The sequence below is a fragment of the Petaurus breviceps genome, unplaced genomic scaffold (genome assembly GCF_028583685.1).
Source record: "Petaurus breviceps papuanus isolate PSGF00001 unplaced genomic scaffold, PetGlider_PUasm1.0 187, whole genome shotgun sequence".
NCBI classification, from domain to species: Eukaryota; Metazoa; Chordata; class Mammalia; order Diprotodontia; family Petauridae; genus Petaurus; species Petaurus breviceps.
The window spans coordinates 6,116,491-6,128,497 of record NW_027185799.1 but is presented as its reverse complement, the minus strand read 5'-3'; the positions used below and the strand labels follow the sequence as shown (position 1 = coordinate 6,128,497).

The 12,007-nt window shown below is 36.9% G+C and overlaps 1 long non-coding RNA gene across 1 annotated transcript in view; it reads left to right on the top strand.

Annotated features, from left to right (window-relative positions):
* Positions 1-12,007, top strand: part of LOC138163087 (uncharacterized) — a 115,689-nt gene that overhangs the window by 80,942 nt on the left and 22,740 nt on the right. The window contains exon 2 of the long non-coding RNA XR_011168784.1: positions 10,884-11,014. This is a non-coding gene — a long non-coding RNA (uncharacterized lncRNA). The remainder of the gene's footprint in view (positions 1-10,883; positions 11,015-12,007) is intronic.

Here is a 12,007-nt window from a genome sequence, read left to right as displayed (position 1 = left end):
CCTGAATTGATTATATTGCTTTTGGGTAGTTACGGCATTTCAAGAGGTCCAAAATAAATGAGTAGCTTCCTATGGCAAGTTCTGTCAATAACTAGCTATGTGACCTTAGGCAAAGGAGGTTCCCTACACTGCCTCAGCTTACTTGTAAGTAAGTGAAGGGATACTAGGTGATATCCAAGTTATTTTCCAGATATAAATGTCTATGAGATTCTCTGACTTTAAGATGTTATTAAAAGCTTTGATGAAATTTATGTATTGTGCTTAATTGTCAAAGCATATTTTCTTATTTATTTAGAGCCTTCTTGTTGCTAATGTGGAATGTATCACATGCATCATCACTAGGAGGTGGATGGAAAGTTAAGTTTCCCTGAGTTTATAGACTGGAGAAACAGAGATCAGAGAAAGAATGGATATGCCTTTCCAAGAACATGTCATCAGTTATGGAAGTGGAAATTTGAACCCATGATACCTGACTTCATGATTTCCCCCTTTAATAAAGATATTCCTTTACATTGTAATGAAAAAGAATGTATGCTTATTAAGAACAGAATTGGAAGTATATCCTTCTCTGACAAAGCTAAGAAAATTATCAACTTTCCAATGAAGCAGTTAGTTGGCACAATAGAGTGCTACACTTGACACCAGGAATATTTAAGTTCAAAACTGGCCTCAGATATTTACTAGCAGTGTGGCCCTGGGTAAGTCATTTAACTTCTGTCTGTCTCAGGGTTCTTTTATCTAAAATGGGGACAATAATCACATCTACCTCCTATGACTGTTGTGAGGATAAAATGACATAATATTTGTAAACAGTTTGCAAGTCTCAAAGCAAATTAATGCTAGCAATTGTTCTTGCCATGCCCCCAAGTAACTATCACATAGTTATAGAATTCTTATTATTTGTTGTAGATTACTAAAATCAGTAACATTGGAGTTCACTTTTCTTATTGCATCTGTTCTCATTCCCAGTTCTCTAAAGCAACAAGGTATAACAATTATTACTAAATTTTTTTGTGGGCAAATGAGAGTTTCTGGAACAATACTGTAAAATATATATTATAGATACCACAAGATTATTTTTCATCTTAAGAAAAAACAGTGGTTGGTGGAAATGAAGCAACTCATCAAATCTTTTTCTGTTACTGAGAAATATTTGGTCTTTTCTAAAAGTCAAGCTAAATATGTGATCTAGAGAATGGAGTCTAGGACAGAAAGAAATCATTTAGGGGCAATTGGTGGTAGAGTGCTTAGAACACCAGCTCTGGAGACAGGAGGACTAGAGTTCAAATGTGACTTCAGTTACTTACTAGCTGTTTGACCTTGGGAAAGTCACTTAACCATGTTAGCCTCCAAAAAGAAAGAAATCTCTCAAAAGCAGCTTGTTCCTTGGTCATTCTTTTCTTTATTGACTATCTAAACTAGACAAATCTTTTTCAAATAGTGTAGGCATATGGCCTACTCTGAGTAACAAAGTGTGCAAAATATTCAGGCCTTTTAAAATACAGGAAATGACAGTGATAGAGCATGGGTCTTGGCATCAAGGAGGACCATTAGTTGAAATCCAGCCTCAGAAACTTACTACCTGTGTGACCTTGTGTAAGTCACTCATCTCTGATTGCCTCCAATAAATGAATGAATGGATAAGTAGACATGGGGAATGTACTTGAAGAATAAATGATTTGTTTCCTTTGGGAGAATATTAAAAGCAAATAGTTTCAATGGGATGTTCTTGATCTTCCCTCTTACTTTTTGTTACTGTGATTGGAGACAACATGGTACAGGGGAACCAAATGTTATCAGAAGATTTCAGTTCAAGTCCTGCCTATTTAACTTACTACAGTGTGACCTTGGGCAAGTCAGCTTTGAACTCAAGTTCTACGGTAATTTTGAACTTTGTCTGTAGTTATATGATCTATCACCCTTTCCACATAGACTATATTAGTTTCAATTGAAAACGCCTAGGAAAAGAAATGGAAGCAATGTCAGATTTCATGTTCTTGGGCTCAAAGATCACTGCAGATGGTGACCACAGCCATGAAATTAAAAGACATTTACTCCTCAGAAGGAAAGCTATGGCCAATATGGCCAGCATGTGAAAAAGCAGAGACATTATCTTGCTGACAAAGGTCCATATGGTCAAACCAATGGTTTATCCAGTAGCAATGTATGCCTGTGAGAGTTGGACTACAAGGAAAGCTGAGCACTACACAATCAATGCTTTCAAATTGTACTGCTAGAGAAGACTTTTGAGAGTCCTTAACAGTAAGGACATCAAATCAGTCAATACTTAAAGAAATTAATTCAAACTATTCACTAGAAGGTCAGATACTGGAATTGAAGTTTAATACTTTGGTCATATAATGAGAAAAGAGGACTCATTGGAAAAGACTCTAATGTTGGGAAAGATTAAAGGCAACGGTAAAAGCTAGGTGTGCAGTAAATAGTCATGGACTTAGAATCAGGCTGTGTGACCCTGGGCAAATGACTTAACCCTGCTTGCCTCAGTTCCTCATCTGTTAAATGAGCTAAAGGAAGAAATGATAAACCACTCCAATATCTGTGTCAACAATATAGCAAATGTCATGGAGAGTCAGACATGACAAACAACTGAACAACAATCATTTAGATAGTGTCAGGAAAACAAGGAGCATGAATCTGGACAGATTTTGAGAAATAATGCAGGACAGAAGGGCCTGAGAACAACAATTCAACAACAACGAAAAAGGCTTTCCTTGATCCTATAGCATCTATCATTGGATTATATTAAATATTTACATGACATTACGGTATTGGGTCTAAGTTGAATGAGGCAAAATGCTATGGCTCTTAGAAAAAGAATGTATATATACATATACACACATATATATGTGTATACATACACACATATACATATAGATACATACATATACATATATATATGAAGAGAGATGTTACATATATACATACATACATACATATACAAATAACCACAAGAGTCCTTAGTCTAACTGCCTTATTATACAAAGGGGGAAGCTAAGGCATAAGGGGATAAGTGGCTTGCTTGCATAAGATTACCGTCAGGATTCATAACGAGGTCTTTGATTTGATTTTAAATACTGTAGTCCTTTCACTATATTATACTTGGGGCAGCTAGGTTGTGGAATGGATAGAATCAAGATGACTGCTCTTCAAATCCAATCTCTTAACACTTATGAGCTGTATGACCTTGGGAAAGTCACATAACCCTATTTGCCCCCGTTTCCTCATCTGTAGTCTGGAAAAGGAATTGGCAAACAACTCTATTAGCTGTGCCAAGAAATCCTCAAAAGAGGCCAAGGAGAATCAGACACGGACTAAAAAGTTATTTGACAACAACATGATTTCTCTTTAATATTTAGAATTATCAATAAAGAAAAGTTCTGTAAATTCTCACTAATTTAAGTGGCCAAAAATTTGGATGAAAATGAGAATGAAAAAGGATGTTATTATTCTTCTTGTAGATAATTAATTGAACTTAACGTTATCTAAAGGTAGGTTGGGAGAACCATTGGAGAGGGCTGTGGGGAAATGAATCATGGTACACTTGCTCCCTCTAGTGGTATCTTTGAATCTTAAGCTTCTACAGACTGAATCAGCAATGTCCTAATTAGAAATAAAAATGTATTACAATGTCCCAGTGTAATTCCAGGTAGAGAATTCAAAGAAATACCAGATTCTGTCCAGAAAAGATTACTCAAAACCAGGGATTTAAAGCCTTTTCATACAGTACCTACATTTCTTGAACTGTATCATTCTAGTTCTTTGGGAGTGAGAATTATATTCAATACAAGTAAAACTCACTTTTCCATATTCTATAATGTTGCTTCATTACCCCCCCAAGAGACTACATATGTGAGGACATTTAAAAAAACTAAGCAATGATTTAAAAATTGGAGTTAACATCATAATTGTAACTGTCGTTTGAGGTATAGTTGGAAGAATGATTGATTAGGAATTTTGGAACTTGGATTTAAATATCCAGTTGTGTTCATTACTATCTATGTTACCTCAAGAAAGCCATTTAATCTTGTCCTGGTTCCCTCATTTAGGTGGTGGGTGGGACAGAATAGATGTCCTCCATATTCCTTTCCAAGTCTATTATGAAATGATTATTGAATGCTTTGGAAATTGCTAAATGCTAAACAAAAGCAATGTGTTGTTTTCTTCTTAGCAATAATACACAATCAGAATAGATGAACAGTCTATTGCAGAAATTTTTGTACCATTGTGGAATGGTGGAAGTAAAGGGCAATGGGGGAGGGGGGTTGTAGACTGACTACTGGGTTGAGTCAGGATACCTGCAATGAAATCTTGTCTTTATCAGCTTTGTGATCATGGGCAAATCACTTGTTCTCTTCAGTTTCTTTTTACATAAAATGGGACTCTTAATGCTTGTGTTGACCAACTTTGTAAGTACTTTGTCAATATTAAAGTCCTACAAAAATGGCTATGATTAAAAGGGAACTGTTGGATAGAACAAAACATAGACAGAGCTGCTCAAGCAGCTGCTTATTGGAAATATGCATATCAAATTGGATAATGTAAGATGTGACTAAATCAGCTGGGGTCCAGACAGACTACAAAGGGGGAAAACAAAGAAGTGTTTTTCTAATGTCTATTATGTGCCAGGCTTTGTGCCAAGCACTTTCTGAGTATAATTTTGTCTGATCCTCACATCAACCCTATGAAACAGATGTTCTCATTATTCCCATTGGATAGTTGAAAAAACTGAGGTAAATTGCTTGAGTGATTTGCAAGGGTCACACAGTTAGCTACTAGTCTGAGGATGGATTTGAACTCAGGTCTCTCTGACTCCATTCCTAGTGCTCTATTCACTAGGCCAAAAACAAACAAAATAAACAACCCCTAAAACAAACAAACAACTTAGAGTTAAATATTCTAGAAAAATAAAAAGCAAAGGAGAGGAAAACAACCCCTCCCCTTCTCATACACCTATTCTTTGCTTTCTGAATCATAAGCTAAAAAACACCCAAAAAACAAAACACAAAGGATATAATTGCCTTGCATTGTTTATTAGAAGAAAAAAAATGACTCTTTGTATGAGCCAGGGTTAGTCCCACAACTTCCCTGGATCACATTTTCTACTTCCTTTGGAATTTGGACTGGATGATGTCTAAGATCCCTTCTGGGTCTAATATTCTATGAAAATAAATAATTGGTGTCTTCCTTATATTCTTGGGACGAACAAGGCAACACAGCTGGACATAAAATGTATTGAGTTTAAGAGGGATCAAAGACTTAGACTGAAGAAATGAAGGTCCTGAGGTGAAATTTTTATTTGGATGACAAATGTCTGTGCTTAAAGAGTAAGAAATTATAGGCAAGGAATACTTGTAAGCATTTCTCAGGAGAGTTACTTCATTCAACAGACATTTCATTCAACAACCATTAATGAAGTACCTGCTATATTCAAGGCTAGGGACAGAATAATATGCATTGCAAAAATCCGACTCTCAAGGAACTAATAATCAAGCTAATAAGGGAGAAAGCTGTGTATGTAAATAATGATGTCAGGAAGGAGATGGCCTAAGTGCAAATGCAACATCCAAGCCCATGAAGTGTGCCTTATAAAGGAGGAATATGTATTCTGCTTAAAAGGTTTAAATATTGCCACTTAAAAAAAAAACAAACCTGCAAGGTAATTATAAGAAATCACAACAATTAGTGCTCAGAGAAGCCTTTCCCACTGGGCTTTAAATGGTTCAGAAGGTTCTTTACAGTCCTCAGAGATTCCCTTTGATACAGAGGAGGTGACAAGGGTCCTTTCTATTGCATAAGTGAAGAATTGGAAGCTAACATAGATGATGACTAACATCAAGACACCACTCACTCAGTAAATGGGGGAACTTCAACACAGATTTGGAGAAATGGTCAACAGACTGGAATCTTGAAGGTAATTATCAGGAGAAATAATTCCAATGGGAATCCTAGAAAGACCTGAAACAAAAAGCAGGGTGAAAGTAGCCAGAAGTAGAAACAAATAGTGAAGGAATATGAGAAGAAAAAGGGAATGAGGAAGAGGAAAATGAGACACAGGGAGAGAGCCAGAGACAGAGAGAGGGAGACAGAGACAGACAGACACAGAGAGAGACAGAGACAGAAACAGAGAGACAAAGGCAGGGAGGAGAGTAATAAAGAAATGATGTCTTGCATTTGCATTAGTTTAATTAATGCTGCAAAGACTTCATTTCTATTATCAATTGTCCTCCGAGTGTTGTATATGAAGTTAAAGGACATCAATTTGAATGCTGCTTCTCTGCTTGCCTTTTATGTGACCTAGGGTAAGTCAATTCATCTCTCTTAGTCTCTCTTTCCTCATCTATAAAATAAAGGGTTGAGAGGATTCTGGGAAAATGGCAGCTCTCAAGATTTTCCTCCACAAAAGAGATAAAATAGTGCCTCTGGGAGAACATGGAACCATGAAAACAAATAAGAGTAGAGGCAGAACAGGGGACCTTCTGGGACAATCTGAGAAGACGTGAAGAAAAATCCCAGGAGGAGGAAAAATCCCCAGGAAGAAATCTACTCTGTCTGAAGAGTAAGCAACTCCAGGCTATGGTCCAGTTTAACAACTAGCCACAAGCTGCTTAAACTACAAGCTGCAAGCCCTGGGTCCAGCTATGTTGGGAGGATGCCTAGACCATAGCCACAGGGACTTTTACCCCCAGGACAGTGATGGGAGTTGAGCCTTTGAGTCTGGAAAGATTGGAGTGAACCTCTACTGACAAGGAACACCAGACCCAGCTGTGATGCAAAGAGCAGCAGGGGTGAGAAGGAACCAGCACCCTCCTGGTGAGTGCAGAAGCAGTGGGGCAGAAAGTCCCCGCCTGTGGGCACTTACGGGAGGCTGGAAGTCTGTTATTTTCTGTCTCTGTCCATTTCTCTGTCTCCTTCTGTCTTTCTGTCTCTGTTTCTCCAAACTTGGAAAAGTAATTCTAAATTATTTTACTGTAAAGTATAATTAGCTTAAACTGTTCCTTACACAACACTTTTGGTCATCTCATCATATTGCCTTTCCTCCATCATCGGCCTCATCTCTCTCCAACACCTATATCTTACACTCCACACTTAGATCTCCAGTTCTGATCAAGATTTTACCTAGAACCAGATATGTGCCACTCCCAGAAATCTCTACACTGTGATGATACTTGCTTCTCTCCCCACACACCCTCACCCTCATTCCATCTACTCTTTCTGTGTTGCTTTCCCCCATTAGTGTGTTAGAGCAATGATCTTGTAAGTAAACAAGTATGTGCATCCCCAGAGCTTAGCACAGAGTCTGGTACTTAGGGAACACTCAAGTGAGATTATCCATCTATCAGTCTATCTATTTATCATCTGTCATGTCAATCTGCTGTCAATCTATCAATCTGTCATTGATTATGTGTCATCTAGCAATCTGTCTAATCCATCTTTCTGTATATATTTTATTCATTTACAACTGTTGTCTCTTGACCCACATATCAGTTCTGCAGGAGACAAATAAGATAATCTGGTACTCCCATCTCTTTGAGGACTTGCCACATTTTGTGGTGATCCACATAGTCAAAGGTTTTAGTGTACTCAATGAAGTAGAAGTAGATTTTTTTTTCTGGAACTCTCTTGCTCTCCATCATCCAGCGAAAGTTGGCAATTTGGTCTCTTGTTCCTCTGCCTCTCTGAAAAACAGCCTGCTCTGGTAATTCTCTGTTCATGTATTACTAAAGGCTACCTTGTAGAATCTGAAGCATAACTTTACTGGCATATGAAATGAGTACAATTGATTGATAATTTGATCATTCTCTGGCATTTACCTTCTTTAGAATAGGGACATAAACTGATCTTTTCTAATCTAGTGGCCACTGTGGAGTTTTCCAAATTTGCTATTGAGTGCAACACTTTAAAGGCATCCTCTTTTAGGATTTTATATAGCTTGGTTATAATTTCATCACTTTCCACTAACCTTATTGGCAGCAATGCTTCCTAAGGCCCATTGACTTTATTCTGCTGGATAAAATCTCCTGCCTCTAGATCAGTAACCATACTATCAAGGTTATCAGTGATACTAAGATCTTTCTTATATAGATTTTTCTGTATTTTCTTGCCACTGCTTCTTAATTTCTCCTGCTTCTGTTAAGTCTCTACTATTTTTGTCTTCTATCATGTCTATTCTTGCATGAAACATTCTCTTGATATTAAATTTTTTTAATGTCTTTACCTTGCTCATTCAAGAAAGCCTTATCTCTCCTTGATATTCTCCGAAATTCTACATTCAGTTGGGTATATCTTTCACTTTCTAATTTCCCTTTCTTTCTTTCCTTAGCTATTTGTAAAGGTTCATCAGACAACCATTTTGCTTTTTTGCTTTTCTTTTTTTTCGGAATTTTTTTTATTACTGCCTCCTGTACAATATTGCAAGCCTCTGTTGATAGTTCTTCGGGCACTTTATCTACCAGATCTAATCCCTTAAAACTATTCATTGCTTCCATTTTAAATTCTTAAGAGATTTTATTTAAGTAATACTTTTATAGACTTATGGTTTTCCATACTTTCTTTGCCTTAAGTCTGAATTTTGCAATAAGCTCATGATCTGAACCACATCTAGCTCCAGGTCTTGTTTTAAGTGACTGTATAGACCTTCCCCATCTTTGGTTGTGAAGTATGTGATCAGTCTGATTTAGATATTTACCATCTGGTGATGTCCATGTGTATAGTAGCCTGTTGGGATTGTTGAAAAAGAGCCTTTGCTGGGATCAGCAACATCTTGACAAAACTATTAGTTTCTGCCCTGCTTCATTTTGCACTCTAAGGCCAAACTGTCCTATTATTCTAATTATCTTTGCATTTCCCACTTTAACATTTCCTACTTTATCATTTCAACCCTCTATGATGAATGAAGCATTTTTTTTCTAGAAGATTTTGTAGGTCTTCATATAACTGATCAACTTTGGCCTCTTCAGCATCAGTTGTAAGAGCATAGATTTGTATTACTGTGATGCTGACTGGTTTTCCTTGGATTCAAATAGAAATCATTCTGTCATTTTGAGATTATACTCTAGTAGTGCTTTTTTTCATTCTTTTATTGACTATCAGAGGTACTTGACTTCTTCTAAGGGATTCTTGCCCAAAAAGTATATGGAGTGATGACCTGAATTAAATTCACCCATTCCCATCCATTTAAATTCACTGACATCCAAGATGTTCATCTTTAGACTTTCCACCTCTTGATTGATATCCCAGCTTACCTTGGTTCATAGGGCTTGCATTCCAGTTTCCTATGCAATATTGATCTTTACAGATCAGACTTTTCTTTTGTCACCAGATACATCCATAGCTAAGCTTCCTTTTAGCTTTAGGAAAGCCACTTCCTTCTTTCTGGAGCTACTTGTACTTGCCCTCTGCTCTTCCCCAGTAGCATATTGTACACCATTCCCCCAGAGGGACTCATCTTCCAGTGTCATATATGTTATAATTTTGATACTATACATGGGATTTTCTTGGCAAAGATAGTGGAGTGATTTGTTGTTTCCTTCTCCAGTGGATCATCTTTTGTAAGACTCTCTACTATGATGTGTCAATCCTGGGTAACCCTACATGGTATAGGTCATAGTTTCATTGGGCTACACAAGCCCTTTACCATGACAGGCACTGAATCATGAGGAGACCCTGATTATCTTCATTTACATTATCTCCATGAGGAAATTGAAGGAAATAGAGCTTAATTGACTTGCCCAGTGTCACACAACTAGTAAGGACCTGAAGCTATATTGAACTAAGGTCTTCTTGACTTCTTGATCTGTGTCATAAGGATTTTCAGTTGCAGATTAACAAATGCCACAATATCTCAATATGAGAGACTAATTCTAGAGTCTGGAATAGGAATGGTTATCCAAGGATTTCAGCTTGTTCAAAGTTCTATCCACAGCATCACCTAGCTACTTTCGAGGAAGTGAATATTAAAGGAAGAAATTTGGGCTAATACTGTATGTATCACATCATCCCTCACCTCCTTCATTCCAATTGTTCCCTGTACACATGAAGGGATGGTAGGAGGGCATAAAATGTAAAGTATATTGCTATTACTGTGAGGGGGAATTTCTTTGTTTTCTGGGATAACATTTGAGAAATGAAATATTCAGCTTACACCACAGGATTGGCTTCACCTGGGCACATGTTTTTATAATTCTTTCAACAGTATGAAAAGATAACAAATATTCCATATGTGATGGTGTCACTGTGCTATGTTGTATCTCTTAAGTAAAACTGGAGAGTGTTTGACTCTCCTTTGCTCAGCCACCATGAGAAAACAGTTATGGTAAAGTTTCTTAAAGTAGTGTTAAACTATCATGGTAAGAAATATATTAATTATCTAAAATATCTTTAGCTAAAAGAGTATAGTCTGGGAAGCAATAGCATTGAAGTCATATGAAGGAACTGCTGGGGTCTCTCATGAATGTTCCAAATCAAACAAGGATTTTCTCATCAATATAAAAGACTGCCATTATCACTATATGAAAATATGCTATTCTCCTAGCTCACATATGAAATGCATCATAAAGATTTTCAGTGTGATTAACAAATGCCAGAATGTCTCAAAATAAAGATAGGAGATTAATTCTAGAGTCTGGAATAGGAATAGCTGTCCAAGGAGTTCAGTTTGGATATGTAACAGATTTATTTGTGTATATTAGAGTAAAGGTAACTGAAGCACTCAACAGTATAGTCAGGCAGTGAAAATCCATCAATATTTTTTTAAACATGTCATTTCTATATGTTTCAAAGTTGAGGAAAGGGGCACAGTCATAAGGAAATAAGCTAATTGTGGTATTTTCTTTATAACTCTTTCCCTACTTTCCCAAATACAGTGCTCTGTTGATATGATTGGATGAGACTACATCATGCAATTCTACTTTGAGGCAACTAGGTGCTGGACCTGGAGTCCGGAAGAGAAGAATTCAAATCCATCTTCAGACACTTCCCAACTGGGTGTTTCTGGGTAAGTCACTTAACTTCTGTCTGCCCCTGTTTATCCCTTTAAACTAGGAATAAAAATGACAGCTATTTCCCAGGGTGGCATGAACCTCAAGTGAGATAATATTTGTAAAGTTCTTTAGAAACTTTAAAGTACTATAGCTATTATTATTAGTCATTCACTTAACATCTTGGGATTTGATTTTAAAAGTACATGACATTTAAGCAGAAATAAATCATGAATATGAGGAATTCAGAGAGACTTGGAAAAATATGCATGATTAGAATCCAAATAAAATAAGAACCAGAAGAGCAATACACACACACACACACACACACACACACACATATATATATATATATATATATATATGAGATAACAATTATGTAAATGAAAATAACTCTTAAGTGTCACAGTTGATAGAATGCTGGGTGTGGAGTCAGGAAGACCTGAGTGCAGATCTGCCTCAAACACTCGCTAGCTGTGTGACCTTAGGCAAGTCATTTAATATGTTTGCCTCAGTTTCTTCTTCTGTAAAATCATCATAATAAAACCATCTACCTTTCACAGCTTTTGTGGGCATCAAAGGAGATATCTGTAAAGTGATTAGTATAATGCCTGGCACTGTGTAGTGCTGTGTAAATTTTAGCTAGTAGTAGTATTAGTAGTTTGTAAAGTAGTAATTGTGATAGTGGTTGTAGTAGTAGTAGTGGTAGTAGTAGAAGTAGTAGTAGTAGTGGTGGTGGTAGTAGTAGTAGTAGTGGTAGTAATAGAAGTAATAATAGTAGTGGTGGTGGTGGTGGTGGTAGTAGTAGTGGTAGTAATAGAAGTAATAGTAGTAGTGGTGGTGGTGGTGGTGGTAGTAGTAGTAGTGGTAGTAGTATAAGTAATAGTAGTAGTAGTAGTGGTAGTAGTAGAAGTAGTAGTCTTAGTGGTGGTGGTGGTGGTGGTGGTAGTAGTGGTAGTAGTGGTAGTAGTAGTAGTAGTAGTAGTAGTAGTAGTAGTAGTAGTAGTAGT